General features: G+C 47.4%; 1 long non-coding RNA gene across 1 annotated transcript; it reads left to right on the top strand.

The window, feature by feature from the left end:
* The first annotated feature begins 572 nt into the window (after positions 1-572).
* On the top strand, positions 573-19,926 carry LOC128339713 (uncharacterized). Its single transcript, XR_008313182.1, has 4 exons — positions 573-639; positions 6,957-7,040; positions 9,992-10,065; positions 18,624-19,926. It is a non-coding gene; the product is annotated as an uncharacterized LOC128339713 (long non-coding RNA).
* Positions 19,927-22,951: the final 3,025 nt, after the last annotated feature.

Below are 22,951 nucleotides of genomic sequence, written 5' to 3'. Positions count from 1 at the left end.
ATGGCTACAGGCCCTTCAAATGCAGGCTAAAGATAGAAAGTGTACTACTGTGTGTGCATTGAATGTAATGTGTGCATAACATGGTGCAGTAGGGGTGTGCGGAGCTGGTTAGAATCAAACCTGGTTGTATTTGAACCAGCCCGCTTCAACCGGTTCAAACTCAAACCAGACCGGCCCCCCAAAAAGGAGGCTGGTACAATTTACAGGCAAACCAGGTATGGTTTGGATTGAACCGGTTCAGCCGAGTTTGACCGGTTCAGCCATGCTTGTAAAGGGGAATAGGATAAGGATTCCCCTTTATGAGCAAAGGAGATTCCCTAACTATAAAGGAGTTAGAGGGACGGGGCGAGGGCAGGAGGGCACCTTGAAGCTGCTGGCCTGGCCGCAGCAGAAGTAACTATTCCTCGTCTGTGGCTCTGCAGCAGGGACATTGGCAGCCCCTCTCAGTCCCGTCAGCACTCCCACACACGCCGCAAACCAGTGGGCAGCCCGGTTCGGGCCTCCACTTATGCTGGCCAGTGGGCGGCCCGGTACCTGTCTCTGCGTGTGCAGGGAGGTCAGAGGTGAGCCACCCGCCAGCCTGTGGGGAGGGGGGGGACACTGGCATGGCCGAGAGGGGCTGCCACCAAGGAACTGCTTGTAAGATGCCATCTTCCCTGCCCCTTGAACCCCATTATATTTTATTATTATTAATTATTTACACAGTCAGACAGGTATTATTGACTGGTTTGTTTTATCCAGACATCGAGTCCTTCCCAAGGACCTGGGATGCCAGGATTTTATTGTCACTTGTTATAGATATCGTCGCAGAATATAGGCTGTTCCCAGTAAAGCTGCTTTTTGTAATTGGCTGGTGGTGATTTCTGTGACCCCTATTCGATTTCTATACCACCCTTCCAAAAATGACTGAGGGCGGTTTACACGGAGAAATAATACATAAATAAAATGGATCCATGTCCCTAAAGGGCTCACAATCTAAAAGAAACATAAGATAGACACCAGCAACAGTCACTGGAGGTACTGTGCTGGGAGTGGGTAGGGCCAGTTACTCACCCCCTGCTAAATAAAGAGAATCGCCATATTAAAAGATGCCTCTCTGCCAAGTTATCAGTTAGGGAATCCCCTTTGCTTGTAAAGAGGAATCCTTACCGGATTCCCCTTTACAAACAAGACTCTCAAACTGGGCCAGACCCGTTCGACCCGGTTCGACAGGACAAACTGAATCACCAGCCAGTTCTAACAAACGGTCCATGGACTGGTGGTTTTGTTTCAATTTTGAACCGAACCACCGTGGGCAGTTCCATGCACATACCCCCCATGGTGCAGCTCTCTCTACCAGCATAGGCTAGACACAGATTATATGTGTGTAGAATATAATGTGTGAATAAGGCTCTGATTGTCCAATTGACAGTACCCAGAACAGTTTTTATATTTGTTGGCTTCCCCTCCCCCATGTTTGGACATTGCTCTTGAAAATATTTTTATAACACTATTTAAAGGAGGGGCATTATCTCTCGCTATGACCTCCCTAGTTTACATTTGTCAAACATAATTTATGCCCCTGCATAATTAATTGCTTAAAATAAATACCAAAACCCAAGAGAAAAGCTCTGTGCAGGATTCGTAACTTAAAAAAAAAAAAAAAGGAATCACAAAAGTGCCAAGTAAATGGAAGTTGTGGTTAACTTCAGCTCTAGTCTTATTAGTATTCTCTGGGAGTACTGTAAAACAGACTTAGCATTTCCCCCCCTCCTTCTCTCTCTCTTTTACTAGCCTCTATTGTGTCTGTTGAACTGCTGCTCTGTCTTTAGTACAATCTCTAGCAATCGAAATCTTCTATTAAAACCACCTGCGGGGCTTTGTCAGCTGAAGTGAACGCTGTCAAATAATGGAGCTGCTTAAGCCAATACAAGACATTAGCAAGAAGGTGAATTAGAGATTTTGACGTTGCCAATAGGAGCTATCTATGATCAATTGATACCTTCCTCTGATAAAGTGGGGCTCCACAGACGACACCCACTCCCCCGCACTCTCTCTTGCCTCATCCACCTAGGCCTCAAGCCCTGGATCCAATTAGGAGTGAAGAATACCAGGCCCAAGCCTGTGCTGAAAGGCCATCAGTAGGCCTATCCATTAATAACTCTCCAGTGCGCTGTACATTGTAATTGTCAGCCTGCAATTTACAGTAATCCTCCAATGCAAAAAAAGAAAGAGAGAGAGAGAGAGAAAGAGAGAGAAAGGGAGGGGGGCAAAAAACTTAAAGAGCTGCAGCTGATTTGAAATTCATACAACCAGTTGAAAGAGAGAAAAACAAGATGCACGGGTTAAAAGGCCAACCCGTGCAAGTGTGTGCGTTGAGTGACAGACATTTTAGTACTAGCAAGGGACCATATTTTAAAAGGTCACTGAAAACTCTTGGCTTGGGCCCTCTGACAAACAATGAACTTTCCATATATTTATTTGCCATCTCTTTGTTTTTACAGCAAGCAGAATAAATGAGTTAAATGACGTTGTGGGGGCCTGGACATTGTCAGCACAGGTTATAAGTCATTATTAAACTCCATCAAATCAGACCCAACCCGGTCTAGGCAACGAGACTAAAAGTTATTTGCATTCCTTCTGTCATAAAAAATCATATCCCCTTACCCCGAGACTTTCGTTTCTTTATTAAATGCAGCCACAAGAGTATTTCAGGTCTGGCAACGTGAGCTCAGGAAACCTTATTCTGTATAACTCAGTGTAACAGCTTAGAACCGATTCCACTAAAATGTCCCAGTTGAGTGTATCTGGGCACTCAATCAAGAAACACATATTACTTTTAAATAAGATTAGCCTTTCTATTTTGCTGCTTAAGTTAAAACTTTTCATGTCATTCTCTGGCTTTATGTAAACTCCAACCTTCATTCTGTTTGGGAGAAAGCTTCGCACAAAATTAAAAAACTGAGGCTGAAGGTGTCTTAACAAATGTTGCCTAGGGGGAGAACAGGCTGCTCAGTGACAATCAGGTGCCATTAAATAAGATGAATTTCCCTTGTGCTTCCCTGGGTTTGTAATTATGCTGGAGCCATGAGTTTTCTTTGTCATACAATGGTAAATGTAGTGTCTTGGAGTCAAGAACTTACTTGACCTCCCCGCCGTCACAAAAAATAATAAAAAAAAAAAATCAGGTGCCCTCCTCAACTGTTTGAAAAGTTGTCCTTTAGAGCAGTGGTCTTCATTGGAAGGCACATCAACCCTAAGAACAGCCCCCTGACTAATTATTTATTGGGCCTGTGTGAAGCTTCGGCCTAGACTGAATGCTCTACACAGTCCGCTGGCACCAGGAAGTTATTCAGACATGGCTTCATGCCGCAGGGTATCTGAAGAGCAAATCTGCTTCGCAGCAGTATCACAGATGTTTAATTCTGGGGATTAAATGGACTGTTCGTGTGGGTCGGCTCCTCTCTACAATCCCTGCAGATCTTTTTCCTGTGTGCGTTCCCACAACTTGTTCTGGGTTTTTTCTCCAACCAATCACATGCCAGAGGAGGCAGCGTTTTTAGCCTACTTTATGAGACTTATGAAATAACCCAGCATTCTGAGGGTGTGTCTCTGTCTCTGTGTGTTCCCCTATCAACTTTGCAATGCCTGGACCAATATGAACCAAATCAGATACAATTGATTTGGTTCATATTGGTCCAGGCATTGCAAAGTTGTAGGGACACATAGGGACAGTTATAATGAATGACACACAGGAATACCTCAATGGCGTAGTTTGTGATGATGTCATCCACCCCAATTCAAGATAGTGGATGTGTAAACTTTTTAGGTACAATTTGGCTAACTTGTGAACTGCCTAACCGGTTGACCAAATTTGCTACAGCTGTAGGGGCACAAGGGGGAACCTCAATGCTGTAATTTGTGATGATATCATCCACCCCGATCCAAGACAGCGGACTTGTTAACTTTTGAGGCACAAGTGCACTAACTTGAGGACTGTCTAACCAATTTGGACCACATTTGGTACAACTGTAGTGAGTGACACACAGGGACACCTCAATGGTGTAGCTTGTAATGATGCAATGCACTCCAATCCAAGACAGTCAACACGTGAACATTTGAGGTGCAAGAGATCTAACTTGTGGACATCAATTTGAACCAAATTTAGTCCAATTGTAGAGACAGTGAAAGGAAAGTAGGCAGATTAGTTCTTACTAGAACAACTTGTTTGTTGTTAGTTTGACAGTTGGTTATGGAAGACCGGCAAGACAAGTTGCCAAGCAGCCAGATCAAACAACAGAACGTTTAACCCGAACCTGCCGAATCCGACCCAAATCTTTGCTGATTTTTATAATGAACTTGCCTTTATGACTGTCCTCATCACCTCATGTTTTCTCTCCAAGAAGTCATGGAAGTTTAAAGAAGAAATAATTACTTTCTCTCTGTGATGAAGGAAAATGCAGCCTCATGCACAAAGGGCTCAGGTTACATCAGCTTCCAGGCATCCTCTAACAACATCTGCATATGTGAAGTCTATGTTCCTATGGTGACCAAGTTTTGAAAAAAGCCAAATTACTGGCAATGAACCCTATACACATCAAGGGAGAAGCAGCGGGGCATACCAGAAAGCTCGGAGAGAGATTCCTGCCTGCAAACTTGGAGAAGCTGCTGCCAGTCTGTGTAGATTAGACAATACTTAGCTAGATGGATCTATGGTCTGACTAAGCTTCCTACATTCCTATGTGGACACACCCTCCAATCTGGAGGCGATGCGAGCTGAAAGCCACATGTGTAAAGCTCCCAGGCAGAGGCAATTATTACCACTGTGCTGTGCTGCACTTTGCCCAGTGCTGGTGGGTTCTTCTTGAGCCCCTGCGCCATCTTGTAAGGCATGCATGGAGTGCTGGGAAGTGTACACTTTCCCAGTGCTTTCCTCCTAGAGCTCTTAAGAGAGGACTCTGTCCATCCCAGAACTGAATAAAACACTGGAGATCAGCACAGTGGGAAATGGCTCTCACATTTATGGTTTTTGAACCCACTTGAAAAATAGTGAAGACCACTGCATTACAGTCTTTCATATACAGGCAAACATCAATATAGGCAGACTCTATAGCCGCAGTTTCAGGTATTCACTGGTGTCTAATTGATACCTGATTTCATTATCTGTGGATATGAAAGAGTTAAAACCCACTTATCCATAGTTCCTAGAGGGCCAGAAGTGACCACAGAAGTCATTTCTGGCCACCATTTTGTCAGGGAGAGCCATTTTTGCTCATTTCTTTTTTAAAAAGGATTTCCCCCATGTTTTTCTGCATGTTTGTTTTGCCCCTTTTCCAGCTTCCAGGAACCTAACCGTCCCCATCCCAGAGTCAATGCTCCGCATCCATGGTTTCAGCATCTGCAGTCTTGTTTTTAGACTGTGAGCCCTTTTGGGACAGGAAGCCACCTTATTTCTTGTTTACTTAGTTTCCATATAAGCAGCATTGAGAACTTTTGTTGGAAAGCAGAATATAAATATTCCTAGTAGTACTAGTAGTCCAGATGAGTTCAGAAAGAGGGTCCTATGTTAAGTCTGGAGAGGCTGTATCTCAAGGGGATGTAAAGCACAATGGCTGCCTTCGGATGTGGTTCTGGACCTCGCTCCCCCTCCTCTTCCGTCCAGATTTGGATGTTCAGGAGAGCTCCCTCACTACAGTCTTGCTGACTGCAGAGGTTGGGGGGACCGGCTGCATGGGCTTCCTTCTTCACTGAAGGGCAGCCCCGGCAGCCAATAGCAGCTGGAGAGAGGCAGGAGCTTCCTCCCTCAACTCTGGTTACAAAAGTGGGAGACTGCAGTGCCAGCATTTGGACGTAATGCTGGCACCGTGGAATCGGACGTCCAGGTAGCAGACCTTACTATGAACTGAAGGGACAAAACAGTTCAGGGAGGGACACCGAGGTCCATTTCTTGACCAAACTGCAGTTGCCTGCATTCAGACATGCAATTTCCGAAACCGGAAGTCCCTTCACCTCCAGTTCTGTGTTACATGTGAATGCGGCCATATTCTGAATTCAGACGGTTTTAGTTTCAATGCCTGGCATCTTTGGATAGGGCTGGGAAAGACCACTTGGCAACATCCAGACTATGTTAGCCATGACTAAGTCCCATTGAAATTAATGGGACCAACTAGTCATGATTAACTCATCATCATCATCATCAGACTATATTATGGGCAAAATTACTCAAAATAGTCCCATTGAGATTAAAAGGAAAAGTTAGGCATGCCTCAAATTTTCTTTTGATTGCAATGGGACTTCTTTGAGGAAGTTTCTTCATGTAGGCCATTATTTATTTATTATTATTATTATTATTAATATACTGCTTTTCAACAATTTCACAAAGCAGTTTACACAGCAAAAAGAATGAGACATTTGTTCCTTGTCTTGTCTAAAAAGAAAACACAAAGGAGACACCAGCAATACCCACTGACACCAGCAATAGCCACTGAAAATATGCTATGCTGGGCTGAATAAGGACAATTACGCTCCCTTCATTCAGTATAAGGATGTTAGGCGTGCCTTTTAATGTCAATGGGACTACTTTGAGTAACTTTCCTCATCATGTTAGCCAACTAAACTTAGTCATGACTAACTTAGCTTGGATGTTAGCCACTGTCTCCCACCTGGAGAGCCACAGCTTTGTCAATTGTGGTTAGAGATGATGGGAGTTGTGATGGGAGTTGTGATGACTCAGTATAAGGCAGCTTCCTATGTCCAATGACATCTGGGGACCCAACATCCAAGTTAAGGTTGGGAATGCCTGGTGTAGATCATAATACTGAACTAGATGGTCAGACTCAGATGGTCAGACTCAAGTTCATAAGAAGTTTTGTACATACCTGCCAACCTGGAAATCATCTTGCTTAAGGAATGCCTGGCTTCCGCATTTATTTATTGCATGTATATAACAAATGTATATCCCGCTTTTCTTTTCCCAGTAGGAAACTCCAAGCAACTTACTATCCAAGAGTTAAAATAATCGCATTTAATTAAAAACAATAAAAGCAGCCATTTAAAACCAGGTAAGAGAATAACAAAGGAGACAGAAGGCAGACAGCTCCCAATACACTCGCAGCTTATCACAGAACCAAAAGAGTCAGGGAGGATTTGGGGAAGGTAAATAAAAAAGTGCTCGTGTGTGCTTAAAACTGTCAGCCACACCTCAGGAGGAAGGGAATGCCAAGAACAGAGGTAACTCTGGATTTAAGATGACCCGCTTATGATTAACAGAAAAGAACTGAGGGTGGAAGGTGGACTTTATCTTGGATTCGGGTAGAATCAGACTTTCAGGTATCTTGATCCTAAACCATTTTACTACTACTACAACTACAAATATTTATATACCGCTTTTCCACAAAAGTTTCCAAAGCAGTTTACATAGAGAAATAACACATACTGTACATAAATAAGGGCTTTAAAGACAACAAACAACAGCTTGAATCATGCCAGAAAGCTGGTAACCAGTGCTCTACTGGCAGCCCTGGTAACCCCTGCTAACTGGTCAAAGAGGTGATGGTTTTTCCAGTGGTGAATGTTTTTTTCAGTTGTGATGTTCTTTACTGAGCAGGGGGAGAGCAAGCATCCTTCCAGTGGTTGTTGCTGGTGTCTAGCTTATGTTTCTTTTTAAGATTGTGAGCCCTCTGGGGACAGAGCAGCCATCTTGTTTATTATTTCAAACCTCTTTGGAATTTTTTTTTTTTGAAAAGTGGTATATAAATATTCTTCACAGTAGTAGTAGAGCAATGGTGTAATATGTTCCCACCACAGCACCCATTGAAATACTAGCCGCTGCATTCTGCACTTGCTGTAGTGTCTGAAGGTTAATCAAGGACCACTCCATGCAGCATGGATGACTGTGACCAGGTCCATCTGAGCCAGAGAGAGATGGAGTTTGTGTACCAATCAAAGCTAGGGGAATGCCTCCAGGGGCACAGTGTGAGATCTGGTGATGTGGCCTTGTTCTGTCTCCTATTAGCCTCTTATATTTCACAAACCAGGGGGAAACTTGCAATATCCCCATTCCCATACTTAGTAATTCTAAGCTTTCCCCATTATACCTTGCAGAAGTCTCCGTATGCTGTATTCATTTATTTCACAATATTGTGTCCTCCATTTATTTGAAACCCAAAAGGGTGTCTCTTCTTTGGGTTAAAGAGATGCTTAGAAAATACTTATAATGTGCTATCCACAGTTCATAATAAACCTCAGCAGCTCCTGCATGTGAAATAGCAGGCTCTCTACCAGGAGGCCACTGGGCTTGTACATGTGCATTGACTTGCCTATGCGCAAGAGACAGACCACTCTAGCAACTCATGGTAACAAATAAAGCATCCTTCAAATAGAAAAACATCTACTACAATTTGGCATGAACAAGTAACAGAACATTGGGACTGTCCCTTGATAAAGAGGAAAAACTGGAACATTTGGTTCCTCATCTACTAAGGGGAGATCAATGAGCGCACTTTTGAGTAGAACATGTGCTATGATGAGGTGGAAAACCTGGCTTGACAGCAGTACATGTGAAAAAGGACCCAGATATCTTAGTGGACAATAAGTTGAATACAAGCTAGCAGTGTGTTGCAGCTGCTAAAAAAACCGAATGCAATCTTAGGCTGCATTTCACTGAAGAGTGGAACAATTACTGCTCGCAATTTAGACACCATTTGGAATAGTAGCTGAGATGATGCGCAGCCTTCTGTCACCCTAACACTCCATTCCAGGGCTGCTGAAACATCCTAAGGCAGCATCAGGACTGTCCAGAACAAGCAGTTGTACTAGGAACACTTCCACTGTTTTCCCCATTGCAGTGAATAGGCAAACCAGCAGAAGCTCTGCTAGTGCAACCGCTCATTCTGAGCAGCCCTGATGCTGCCTTAGGACTCTGCAGAAGGGATGTGCTGAAATGTGATTCAGAATCCAAATTGCAGGCACATCCCTTTAAAAGACATAGGTGTGGCAGCCATGTGCATGCCTGTGTCATACAGGGGCAGCTGGGAGATGCCCTTTTGGTGCACGGGCATTGCTTAGTGGAGTTCCAGGATCACAGCAATGACGGCGATCGGAGGAGGCGCAGGTATGGACCTGCTCCACTTCATGTTAAAGGGGCTGAGTACACCCACGGTTTTAAAGGGATGTGCCTGTGATTTGGATGCTGAATCTCATTTTGGGCACATCCCTACTGTGCAGTAGCCCTGGACTGATGCGTTATGTTAGGGCAATAGAAGACTGTGCACAATCACTGTCCGGTTCTGGGCCCTACATTTTAAGAGGGACATTGTTGAACTGGAGGAGGGCAACAAAGATCACAAAGGGTCTGGAAACTTAGTCCTATGAAGAATGGTTGGGTTAGGAATTGGCCATGCATAGCCTGGAGAAGAGAAGACTAAGGAGAGAGAAGATCACCATCTTCAAATCGCTGAAAGGCTGTCATACAGAAGAGAGATGAGATTTGTTCTCTGTTGCTCTTGAGGGCAGGGCTAGAACCAGTGGGTTGAAACTGCAGGAAAATAGATTTTGGCTAGACATTAGGAAGAATTTCCTAACTATATGAGTTCAACAACGGAACTGTTGGGTTCACATAGTGGTGGCTCTCCTTCACTGAAGGATTCAAACACGGACTCTGTAGCAGTTTCCTGCACTGGGCAGGGATATGGAACAGAAGACTTCCAAGGTCATTTTCAGCTCTAAAATTCTACAATTCTATGATGTCACTCACTTTATGGAAGGCACTATTCAGGGAAATTCATCAGGAGACATTGCTGGCTTCTTTCCATCAGCAAGTGAAAACTTACCTTTTCTTACAATCAACCCTGAATACTGGCTGGTGATTGAGAATTGCATTTTATTATGGTTTTAAATGCTATATGCTGTGTATTTACCTTTAATATTTATTCACTTTCTTATCTTGTGCTTTTGAAAAATCCTGAACTTCAATTCCACCCCCACCCACCCCTCTTTAATCTATAATATAAAGCTCCTTGGGCCTGACTGACTGACATGAAACTTCCAGACCAAACCACAGAAGACAGACACACATCATTTTCATAGGTACGTTCCATACCTTGCCCAGATTTACCAAAAAAATCCCAAACCCCAGAAAAATTCCTTACTTTCTCAGAAAATCTGGGGGAACTCTCCCGCTGGAAAGTATGGGGAGTGAGATTTTCATAGAGATAAAAAAATACTAGAGTAATGAAGAGATAAGAAGTTAATATGCTCTGGGGGGATTGGCCCGGTTCTATGCATCCAGAGGGGTTTGGGGGGGTGGGGTGGGCAATCTACAATCTACTTTGTACAAAGTACAATCTACTTTGTAGTTGCAGCATTGGGAAGGGCTGTGGTGCGGATACTTTCCTGATGATCCCTGTCTTGATGCATACCTCGCCATTTGATGGCAACCTGAGAACAGCAAGGGAACTCTCCCTAGGGGAATCACCTGGCCATGATTGTCAATAAATAGCCAGGAAAATGGTATTGATTAATATAAGGATCCCAGCATCCCCTTTGTGGGGGTCCTCTTTTAATCTCCCTGGGGAAAGACAAACTGTCTTCCCCAGTTGGGGAGGAAGGGACTTCCCCCCGCCACCCTGGGACAAGAGGATGAGGATTCTCTCTTCCCACTTTTACTGTTCAAAGATAGACTGAATACACCTTGTGATCACATCCACGCCTGCTGGAGCCTTTCTTTCCCATACAATAGCCCATTCAGATTAAGCTTTACAAAGGGGGAAAGGTTCTCTTGGCAATGGGAGAGAAAAAGGGGGGGATTTGAACCATCATCCCTGCACTGCAACTGGGTGCTGACAGACTGCAACAGCTTTTGCCACACCTACTCCCACCTTTGCTCCTGATTGTTTCTGCTCTGAGCATCAGCGTAAGGATGTTACCTGACTATGGACCTTAGTAACAGGGCATTCCTCCGGAGGATCCAAAGCCACCCCTTCCACATCCCCCTACCTTCTTCCCCCATATTCCCTGAAAAGTAGCTGACCTCTTCCCCACCCCACCAGGGTCTCTCCCCCTGCCCCCATCTAAGCCCTTGAAGTGACTCTCCAGTACAATGCCAGCAGAGGAGAAGAAGCAAAGATCTACACCTGATCCAGACACTCCCCCGCACACCATTTCCTGTACACATGCCTGGTAGTTAAGGGGCAGGTAGCATAGACATAGTTATACAACAAGCTTTGCGAGTGGAATGTCAACACTTTGTTTTTCAACACAACCCTCGAAGGGTTGCAACAGGCATGCCAACTCCAGGTATATCCTTAATTGATCCTATAAGGGGCCACATGTGTACCCATTTGCGGCAGAGCAGCAACTGGAATTGAGTCATCATGCCTCTGAGGCTGGAGGTGTCCCACAGCTACCAGACTAGCAGCCATTGATAGACCTGTCCTCCATCAATTTGTCAAAGCTCCTTTTAAAGCCATCCAAGCTGGTGGCCATCACCATGCCACATGGCAAAGAATTCCATAGGTTATTTATATGCTGTGTGAAAAAGTACTTCCTCTTGTCAGTCCTAAATTTCTCGACCTTCAGTTTCATGGGGTGACCACTGGTTCTAGTGTTGTGAGAGAGGGAGAAAGATTTCTCTCTGTCCACCCTCTCCACTCCATGCATAATTTTATATATCTCGATCATGTCTCTGTTTAGTCACCTCTTTTCCAAGGTAATGAGCCCCAGATGCTGTAGCCTAGCCTCATATGGAAGGTGCTCCAGGCTCCTGATCATCTTGGTTGCCCTCTTATGCATCTTTTCCAGTTCTACAACATCCAAGATAGGGTGACCAAAGCTGTACACTGTACACCAGATGGGGCTGCACCATATTTGTATAGGGTCATTATAGTATTCTTTAAAAAAAAAAATCAATCTCGTTCCTAATGATTTCTAGCATGGAAGTAGCCTTTTTCACAGCTACCATGCACTGAATTGACACTTTCAATGAGCTGTCCACCACGACCCCAGACTCACACCCCAATATCTCCTGTTTTTGTCTCATGTGCATTCACCAGGTGTTTCCTCCAGTAGGTGATAGACCTCCTAGTCAGAAGAACCTGCCTCTTCATCCAGCAAAGGGCCTGGCTGCAACCCCCAGCAGGTTGTCCCACTTCCTGTCCTGTATCATTGAGGGTGTGTGTGAATAGTTCCTCTGACTGCTGAGTGTCCAGTATTTGCCCTAGAGGGCTGCATGCACCAAATGTTGCACCCTGTACAAGCTCGCATTCCAGCAGGGAACCTTGGTTCTCCTCGTCATAGTGGGAGGAAGTGAGGTGCTGTCGGGACTCGATCTGCATCTTATTCCTGAGAAAACTCAGAGGCACATAAGCAGAACATATTTGCCCTTTCTATGAACCAGCGCCTGGTTCTTGGCCTGAACCAACCCCCTTGCCCCATACTATCCAGAGATTAAGGTGTTTATAAGTAACTTTGTTGCCACTGTGAGGGCAGGATAATGCAAAGCAATGGTTGCTGGAGGGATGCCAACAGAGCCTACTGGAGTTTGAGCATCCCCTCCTCCCAACTCTACCCTGGTACATGGGCACCCCCCAAAAAGCATCTGGACTACTGGAACATGTATAGCACGAGCATGCCAGAGAGCTGGTCTTGTGGTAGCAAGCATGACTTGTCCCTTTCCTAAGCAGGGTCCACCCTAGCTGCATATGAATGGGAGACTACATGTATGAGCACTGTAGGATATTCCCATAGGGCATGGAGCTGCTCTGGAAAGGTTCCTACAGAAGGTTCCAAGTTCCCTCCCTGGCATCGTCAAGATGGTCTGAGAGAGATTCCTAACTGCAACCTTGGAGATGCTGCTGCAAGTCTGTGTAGACAGTACCGAGCTAGATGAACCAATAGACCTTTCTTCTAACTTGCCCACCAGCAGGAAACCATGGAGAGCATCCCCACTGTGCCTGCCATTTGTTCTCCCAGAAATGTACATCATTGGACTGCCAACAAGTATGAAGCCCGCTGGTTCATTAGCACATCATGCTGATCCCCTGCTTAGATGCAACATCCCATATTAAGACCATGCACCACTGGCACACTTGGCAGATCTTCCAGGCCATAGTCACAGAGTGCATAGCAGGAGCACTGTTTGTGGCGTGAGGGGTGTATGTGTTTGAGGGAGCAGCACACAATGAAGAACATAACCCAGGGTGCCCCCATTTTGGTGGGGGAGCACAGGGGCCTGGGAAAGAAAGAGACTTGAATGATATGAGGAGCGCACCATGACTTCTGCTGGAGGGGCCCTATGTTTCCTTTCCACAAGGCACCATGTATAATGAGTCACAGGTTGCCCTCTTCTGCACTTTTCCCAGTTCTACAATATTTTTCTTAGGATATGGTAACCCGAACGGCACACAGTACTCCAAATGTGGCCATACTATAGGTTTGTATAAGGGCATTCTGAGCCCCTGGTGGCGCAGTGGTAAAACTGCCGCCCTGTAACCAGAAGGTTACAAGTTCGATCCTGACCAGGGGCTCAAGGTTGACTCAGCCTTCCATCCTTCCGAGGTCGGTAAAATGAGTACCCAGAATGTTGGGGGCAATATGCTAAAATCATTGTAAACCACTTAGAGAGCTCTGGCTATAGAGCGGTATATAAATGTAAGTGCTATTGCTATTGCTATTATAACATTAGCATTTTTTCCAGCCCCCTTCCTAATTATCCCCAGCATGGAATCTGCCTTTTTCAAAGCTGCCATTCACTGAGCTGACACTTCCAATGAGCTGTCCACCATGACCCCAAGATCTCTCTCCTGGTCAGTCACCGACCGCTCAGATCCCATCAGTGTATATGTGAAGCTGGGGTTTTTTGCCCCAATATGCATCTCTTTACACTTGCTTAACTTGATCGGCATTTGCCTTTTTGTCACCTACTTTGCAGCTTACCTGGTTCCTGTAGGGATCCCTGGGGGAACCCACTTCTTCCCTCCATTCAGACGTGTATGTGACCCAAGGGTGATGATCAAGGGTCTGGAACACTTTCTTTACGAGGCTTTTTGGTTTGGAAAAGAGGCAAGAGCTGTAGAAAATTATGAATGGAGTAGAGAGAGAGAGAAATTTATCTCCCTTTCTCACAACATTAGAACCAGTGGTCATCCCATGAAAAGGAAGGTTGAGAAATTTCCATGACAATGGGGAAACTACAGGAGAGCCCACCCACAAAACACCCCCTGTTCTGAGCAAAATTCTGAATCCAGCATGTGAACAGCAACATGCATAGGTACTAGGACTAATTGAGATAGGCCCATAATTGTCATGGTCGCTATGAACTCCTGAGCAGCACCAGACAAGCCAGTCCCAATTTGGATTTTTAAATCATCCAGCACCTAAAGACTGGGCGACTACAACACCAGTTCAGCAACCAGCTCTGTCAGCTCAGTTAGGGAGTCTGTTAGGCAGCGGGGTGGATGATACACCAACAGAATCCCCAATCTAAGGTACACACACTCAACATATGTCAATTTTCAATATACACATTGATCCAGAAAGATCTGTGTGCAGGAGTAGGCTTCCATTTACACATCCTTGAACTGGGTCCAATTGAGCAAAAGAATAGTGTGTATGCGTAAAACCTCAAGAAAAGGAAAGGGATTGTGCCATTGAGTTGGTGTTGACTCCTGGCGACCATAGAGCCATGTGGTTTTCTTGGTAGAATACAAGAGTGGTTTACCATTGCCTTCTCCCATGCAGTATGAGATGAAAGCTAGGACCCAAATCTAGCTTTGACAGCTGTAACCACCTACTGGGAAGATGATGGCTTATTCCAGACATCATCTTCCCCCAAAGGTAATCATTGCTGGGTTTATTTTTGTTTTTTTTTTAATTAATACAAGAAGTTTTATTACAAAATATATATTCAAGGCTTATTACTTTTAATACTAACATTGTATCATAGGGGAAATGATACATGCACAATTTAAAAAATACCATTTAATCTCAATAAATACACATCATCCTCTATAATAAAGTGCTACAGCTGATCCCGTGTCATTTCTCAGCCTGTGTTTTTCTCGGCCGTTCTGGGCATGCGCTCCGCGCATGCCCAGAACGTCCGAGAAAGATACGGCTGCAGGGACACAGCAGCCATGTTGCAAAGAGCGGGGATCAAAGAACGAGCTATGGGGAGGGCACAGGCAGCAGCGTGGAGAACGGGAGCGCAGAGGTGGCTGCGAGGGGACCGGGAGGGAAGAGGGGGCAGCAAGGGGAATGGAGAAAAAAACGGTGGACATGTTGCAAAGAGCAGGGATCAAAGAACGGGCTACAGGGAGTGCAGAGGCGGCAGCCGTGGGCCCAGCCAATAAAAAGGAGGAAGAGAATCGATGACTTAGGTGTGCGAACTGGATCCTGACTCCCCCGCCTCACCTCAACGTGTGTTGCTCAGCAGCAGGAAAGAGAAGCAGGCAGAACTCAGCGAAAGCACCGCGCCTGCCTGCCACACACGTGTGCGTAAAGGCGGCCAGACACGACGCTTCCCCTGCTGGCTGCACTGAGCGGGACAGGACGGCCACCACGCCTTCTTCGCTCCCCGCGACTTCCTGCCCGCCTCTTCTAGCCAGAAAGCCTGAGCAGCTTCCCCGCCCTAGATCAGCCTGCAGAGGCAGCCGGGCTCCTCCTGCAGCCACGCTCGCGAGCAGGGAGTCCCTGGGTCCAGGCAGGGCGGCATCAGCTGAGTGGCCACCATGGGGCCGCCGGAGCAGGCGCTTCAGCTGTGCCTGGAGCAGCACCGCTACAGCACGTCCGGGCGCTCACTGCTGGAGCCGCTGCTGCAGCTCTACTGGGCCTGGCTGGTGGAGTGCAGTCCAGGCGCTTCAGCTGCGCCAAGCTCAGGGGCTCCAGGAGGGAGGACCGGGGGGGGGGAGCGGCGTGGGATGCTGCTGCTGCGAGCGCCGGTTCTTCGTCCTCCTCCTGCAGCTGCAGCGCCTCCACCCGCCCGCCTCCTGGGCCGTATCCCGACTGTGTCTGTGAGGCGGACGCAGCGAACGGAGCCCGGTAGCCGGTCTGAGCGCCAGGAAGGGTGGCTGGCTCGGCTGCCGCAGACAAGACTGCGCTGGCGGCTGGAAGCTCTGCTCTTCGCCCGTCTACCCACAGAAGCAGCCCGCCTTGCCTTCGCCGCTCTCTCCCCTCCTGGCTCAGGCCTGAGGAGGAGGCCCAGTCCAGGCCAGCCTCCTGCCGCCACATGCAGGAGGGAGCCCGCAGGCAAGAGCAGAGCTTGAGAGGCAAAAGAAACAAGGAGGGAGGGAGGGAAAGTAGGAAAGAGAGAAGAAAGGAAAGAAGGAAGAAGAAAGAAAAAGGAGAAAGGAATGAGGGAGAAGGAAAAAAAAAAAGACAGAAGGGAGGGAGGAGCAGCCAGCCCCAAAGAGCGAGCCCGTTAAAGAAATAAAAGAGGAAAAGAGAAAGAAAACAGAAAGATGGGAGTGAGAAGAGGTAGAAGAAAGGAAGGAAAGGAGAGAGAGGGAGAGGGAGAAAAGGAAGGAAAGGAAACAGAGGAAGAGGGAGAGAAAAGGAAGGAGAGGAGTGAAAGAGAGAGAAAGAAAAAATGAAAGGAGGACAAAGGAGAGAGGGAGAAGGAATAAAGGAGACAACCAAAAAAAAGAGGTACTAGAGCCCGTTATTTTAAAGGGCTTAAAAATACTAGTAATAAATAAACTGCCTTAGATGGAAACACTGGCCAGAAATGCTATGACCTCAAAACAATGGTCCATATGCTGCTATCTTCTAGGCTAGACTTCTGTAATGCGATGTAAGTGGGGCTCGCCTTTGTGTGTGGTTTGGAAACTGCAATTAGTTCAGAATGCAGCAGCCAGATTGGTCTCTGGGGTTCCCTGAAGAGAACATATAACACCAGTTTTAAAAGACCGCTGATTTAGCAATAGAAACTGTAAGTTAAAGCATCTTGCCAGAAGATCAAGGTGGGATGGATTTCTGCAGAATTTCTCTACATAGTCTTCTAATTTATTACATTAAAATCATTATATATCCTTAGTGAACAAATCCCAATGAAAACATTTTAAGATCTAATCACGTTGTAAGACTTTAGCATCCATTATTGCTATAAGCGGATATAAAATTGCCTTTGTGTCAGAACTCAGAGCTATATAAGCAATTCATAAACACTTCACAACCAATCTCTGCAGTAACTCAAAGTATGCAAAATGTATCAAGTCAGAATTCATCACCTATGGCATGGAGTTTCATTTATTTAATATATTCATTTCCATATACAGTCCTACCTCCTATTCCCACCCCTTGCAATGATAAAGTACGCAGACAGAATTGTTTCACTAAATACTGAAATTGATTTGGATCCGTTATGGAGTGGAGCAGCTGAAACTCTCAAACCAAAAGGGATAGACAGGGGACGGAGGAGGTTAAGATATCAGGGCTCAATCACAAATTGAAATACTTCAGCCCAACACCTCCATGCTTTGTGGATTTGATGCAGACAGAGAGGTCTCCATTTATGGAGATGATATGGAAGTAAACATGAACTTATCAGTAGATTTCCTGTCTCTTCCTCTCTGTTAGATGAATGGATGGGTGGAATGTACCATAACTAGCATGGGGGAGTTGTCTCTGCAAACTAGTGAATCAGAATGGAATGGGGTGTGCATGATCCAAAAATCACAGTTTGCCTCAATTTGAATCAAATTCAAGCTGAACGGTGTGCTGTCGAATTGACTGGCCAGTCCGGTCCATTTGACCAAACCGGTTTGGTTGAACCGACTGGCTGGTCTGGTCCATTTGACTGAACTGGTTTGGCAGTTCAGGTGGCTAATACTTGTAAAGGGGAATCCAGTAAGGATTCCCCATTTACAAGTACAGGGGTGGGCGACCCTAGCAATGCTAAGCAGTGGCTGCTGAGCAGGGGGGAGAGGGTGGCAAGAAAAATAGTAAGATGCTTACCTGGCCAGCATGGCTGCTGGTGCTGCCACTCGCCCTCCCTGGCACAGCCCCAAGAGCACATGCCTCCTCATTTAGGAAGCCACCCACATGGTGGTGGAGGCATCCACGGATGACAGCGGCTGGAACCTCTCTACCGCCATACCAGAGGGGGCACGCCAGGGAAGGTGAGTGGTGGCACTAGCAGCCATACTGGCCAGGTAAGAATCTTACTACCTCTCTTGCTGCCCCCGCCTGGTCGCCCGGTTTGCCTGAACCAGGCCTAGTTCAGTTTGATCGTGGATCGAACCATCCCCGGTTCAGTCCACAATCACACAGTTCGAAGTGAACTGGTTCAGCAGCGAACCATTTGTGCACACCCCTAGGGATGGAACTGTGAGAAGTGAGAATTCTAAAGCTTTGCTCTTAGCACCACAGTAACCTCTTCTGGCCAGTGTGCTTTCCAGACCTCAGCGGGCCTGTTGTCTATCCTCAGTTGGCGCAATGGGTCTTTCACATACAACTTACTTCAAATAAGGAAGCTTTTGCTGCAGTTTTGTACCAGGAATGTGGGGGGAGGCACCTAGAACAAAGAGTCCAACTGCTTATGCCAGGGAGGCAGTTGGACTGTTAGATGATGAGGGAGTGAAAGGGATTATTGAGGAGAATATGGAGATTACAGAGAAGCTAAATGAGTTCTTTCCATCTCTTCATGTCAGAGACCATGAGACACGAAAGACTGGGAAAGAGATCAGAACCAAGAGAGCTGAAAGAGATCAGTACCAGGACATCTGTAGGAGAGATGACCCTGCACCCACGGTCTCACTCAGCCCGATTCCTGAGCAGGAAGGAAGTTAAGGGCTCCTGGAAGGATGGAGGAGTCTCCTGTCTGCCTGACTTCTGTTGCTTGTTCTGGCTTAGAGTGAGTGAATGAGGCTTCTTTAAACAACAGAGACTTCTTTTGAATTTGAGCGATAGGATCATAATGTACTATGGCTGTATTGTTTGATACTTGGCTGTACATTTCCCATCTGGTGGATGGGAAAGTGAAATACGGGTTGGGGGGGGCACTATTCCTTGCTACACTTTGGAATCACCCCTGCCAGTCACCAAAATCCATGACAGAGAATAATGTTCAGCACTACTTCAGTTTGACTATTAGGGAACACATGCATGCTTTCTCATACACTTCTGGACCCCATTCCAGCCAGCCATGAATACACAGCTCACACCCATTCCTGCACCCCTCTCTGCTAGCCATTCACACAGAAGTCTAGACAGTTGTCCTGCTGGCCTGGGACTCTTTGTACAGGGTGGAATAGAGGTGCAGCAATAGCACAATGGCAGATACTCTGGCCTAATTGTTCTGCAGCCACCACCATTACTCCACTACCAGCATACCCTTCCTCTCCTACCAGCCACTACTGCTTTTGGCAGCTAACTGACCTGCAAAATGTAGTTAAATCAGGCTTCCCCAACCTGCGGCTAGGGGTGTGCAATTCGGGTTTTCAGTGATTCAGTTCGGGACCTGAACCGAATCACCCCCATTCTGTTCTGTGCCCAAATATGGGCTACCCAAATCACCCCTGATTCGGTTCGGATTCGGATTAAATCGGATTAAATTCGGATTAAATCCGAATCCGAATCGATTCGGGTAAAAAAAACGGGTCCCAGGGGCAAAATAGTGGGGTGAGGTGGTAGTGCCCAATGGGTGGAGGTTACCACCCCAATTGCAGAGGGATTGGGCAGAGGGCTGATTTTTGGTGAATTTCTGGAGTTTATGCGTCTTTAAGGTTTTCCCCCATGAAGGGTGTATTGCTTCACGTCGGGGGGAAAGGGGTGTCCTAGTGCCGGGTGGGGTTGGTGGTAGTGCCGGGTAGGGGCAAGGAAGCTACCTGAATTTTTTCAAAAGATTTTGGCAGAGGGCTGATTTTTGGCAAATTGTTGAAGTTCACGCGTCTTTAAGGTTTTTCCTCATCCTATATAATAAAAGGCTAAGTGAGTGGCCGTGGCTTTGGAACGTTGGGGATCTGCGTCCCTGCCTCCCTGGGCTGTTCTGGGCCTGCGCTTCGCGCAGGCCCAGAAGAGCCCAAGGGACACAGGACCTCAGACACCAGTGTCCCACAGCCACGGGCGGCCATTAGCCGGTGTGTGGCGGCGGGGGAAAGTGGCCGAGGCGGCTGCGGCACGGCGAGAGGAGGCCGAGGCAACCAGAAGCGGCCGCCCTGAAAAAGGCGAGGGCAATGGCGGCGGGGGAAGACCGAGACGGGGGACAGGGAAGCTGGGCGAGGTGGCGGCGAAGCCGCCAACGAGGCCCCCGCCCGCTCACAGCCGTCGCCGCCGCCTGCTCACCCGCCCTCCCAGCTGCCCAAAATCACCTTCCCCGCTCCCCCCCAAAAAAGATTAAGGGCCAAAATGGCCCATGAGAAGGTCGCCGCCCCCGCCTATCGCCCTCCCAGCTGTTGAAGACCACCTTACCCGCTCTAGCCCGAGGGAAAAGAGAGGAGCTCACGAGCAGAGCTCCTCTCTGTGCTAAGTCACTGCTCAAACTGCCGCTATGGACGCAAAGGACGCCTATTGCGTCCATTGCGACAGTATAGGCAGCAGCTTAACACAGAGAATAGCTCTGTTTCCGAGTTCCTCTCTTCTCCTTCGGGCTGGAGCGGGTAAGGTGGGCTCCGGCAGCTGGGTGCGCGGGAGGGCGATAGGCGGGGGCGGCCACCTTCTCATGGGCCATTTTGGCCGTTATTCATCCACCCCCCCCCCAACAAAAAAAAGTAAAAGCAAAATAAGGAAGAACAAAAACAGAGACAACAACAAAACAAAAAACAAAAAGAGAGAGGGGACAAGGGGGGGGGGAAGAGACAGAAAGAGAGAGAGAGAGACAGAAAAGACGGGATAGAAAGCTAGCGCCCGTTATCATAACGGGCTTAAAAATACTAGTAAGTTATAATGGAGCTTTCAGCAGCCTTTCAGTGCACTTGGGGGGGGTGCTGGGGTGGCCCAGAGAGAGTGGTGGTGTAGTGCACATAGGGTGCCAACCACCCCCATGGGTTTCTAACCCATGGGGTACAGGGTTCTGTTGTTTCAGAGTAGGGGTGTGCAAGGTTCGGAGGCCCCCCGGACGGGCACAGGGGGGGCCTGTCGCTTTAAGCGGGGGGGTGGTAGTACTTACCCCCCCCGCCGCCGCTCTTCCCCCTCCAGCGCTGTTCCCATCAAGGAATCTTCTTGGGGCGGCAGAGTTCCTCTCTGCCGCCCCTGCCTGCCCCCGTCGTTGTCTCAAAATACCTCCAATGCTGCCCCCGTCGTTGCGAAAGCCCACAGACGAGTGCTAGCGGCGCGCATGCGCCCTGCGCGCCCGTCTCTGATGCTGCCGCGCGCGCTGTGACGTATGTGGCGCCGCATATGTCACGGCGCGCACGGCAGCGTCAGAGACGGGCGCACGGCGCGCAGGGCGCATGCGCGCCGCTAGCGCTCGTCTGTGGGCTTTCGCAACGACGGGGGCAGCATTGGAGGTATTTTGAGACAACGACGGGGGCAGGCAGGGGCGGCAGAGAGGAACTCTGCCGCCCCAAGAAGATTCCTTGATGGGAACAGCGCCGGAGGGGGAAGAGCGGCGGCGGGGTGGTAAGTACTACCACCCCCCCGCTTAAAGCGACAGGCCCCCCCTGTGCCGGACCGCTGGACCGGTCCGGCGTTCTATGGAATGATGCCGGACCGAACCGTGCACACTCCTATTTCAGAGGTTTTCTGAGTGTGGATTCTATGATAGCAAATTAGAGTGGATTCATGGGGTCTCATTGAAAATCTCATTAGCTCCATGTCGCAAGCTGGGTTTAGGCTGCTCCCATTAATCAAAAGGAAGAGATCTCAAGACAATGGAATGATCAATCAGAGCCACATTGTCAGTACTCTGAAGTCCATTAGTAGGTGGCCACAGGCTGTTGTAATGGGGTCAGGCAGAGCTGGTTTGTGGTAGTAAGCATGAATTTTCCTCTTTGCTAAGCAGGGTCTGCCCTGGTTTGCATTTGCATCTTTATGCTTGCATGCAGAAGGTTCCAAGTTCCCTCCCTGGCATCTCTAAGATAGGGCTGAGAGGTTCCTGCCTGAAACCTTGAAGAAGCCACTGCCTGGCTGTGTAGACAGTACTGAGCTACATGGATCAATGATCTGACTTGGTATAAGGAAGATCCCTATGTCCTTATGGGGTGGGATGAGGCTGAGAAAGTTATGAGAAATCTAGGAGTAACAGATTATGTAGGTGTTAAACACAAGGCTGTGTTTTGTTCCATTCTCTTGTACAAATTCCCCTGAAGATCAGTGAGTAAACATGCAAGCCACAGAGTACCCACATGAACACCAGACTGTGGTGAGAGTCTTCCTCTGCCGAGGCAGGAAACAAGAGTTCTGGGAGCAGAAGTAGAGAAGGAACAGTGGAGATGCAGTTAACACCATTTGGGAATAACAGTTCCAAGTGGTTGGGTTTCGTGGCAAGAGGAAAGGAGAGGCATTAAAGCCTTCTTGCCCAAGTTTGGCTCAGCATAGACTTAACTTGCTAGTTGGGCAGCAGCAGTGACCTTCCCTAGCTTTCTCTCCAGATAAGAAGTGTCTGTACTTCAGGGATTCTCAAATTGTGGAGTTAGCACCCCTGGGGTATTTGGGACAGTTTTCTAGGAAGGGATAGGATCTTGAAGCAAGCAGTGCCTTGAAGGAATGGTTACCGATACTGGCCAGGCCACCCCAGAAAGGACCTAACACTGCCCTGCGTTTACACTTTGCAAGGCAAGAATGGTAGTGGTGAGCCACTTCTTTCATAGATGTGTATCTGCTCTAATCATCGTTAGAGTCCCAATAGTTCGGTAAGGAAACCCCAATTCTCCACAATTATTTGAAAGCCACATTAAAGGAGGATTTATTCTTCTTATCAGTTGGGCTAAGAGCCCATACATTTGCTGTACAGTACAACATGGTGCAAAGCCACCTTTCCCCACCCTCTTGCGTAATGCTGAAGCCTTCAAGTAAATAAGCACCTTTTCAACATATAGTT

Source organism: Hemicordylus capensis, chromosome 1 (assembly GCF_027244095.1).
Source record: "Hemicordylus capensis ecotype Gifberg chromosome 1, rHemCap1.1.pri, whole genome shotgun sequence".
NCBI classification, from domain to species: Eukaryota; Metazoa; Chordata; class Lepidosauria; order Squamata; family Cordylidae; genus Hemicordylus; species Hemicordylus capensis.
This window is presented reverse-complemented; position numbering and strand designations above follow the sequence as displayed.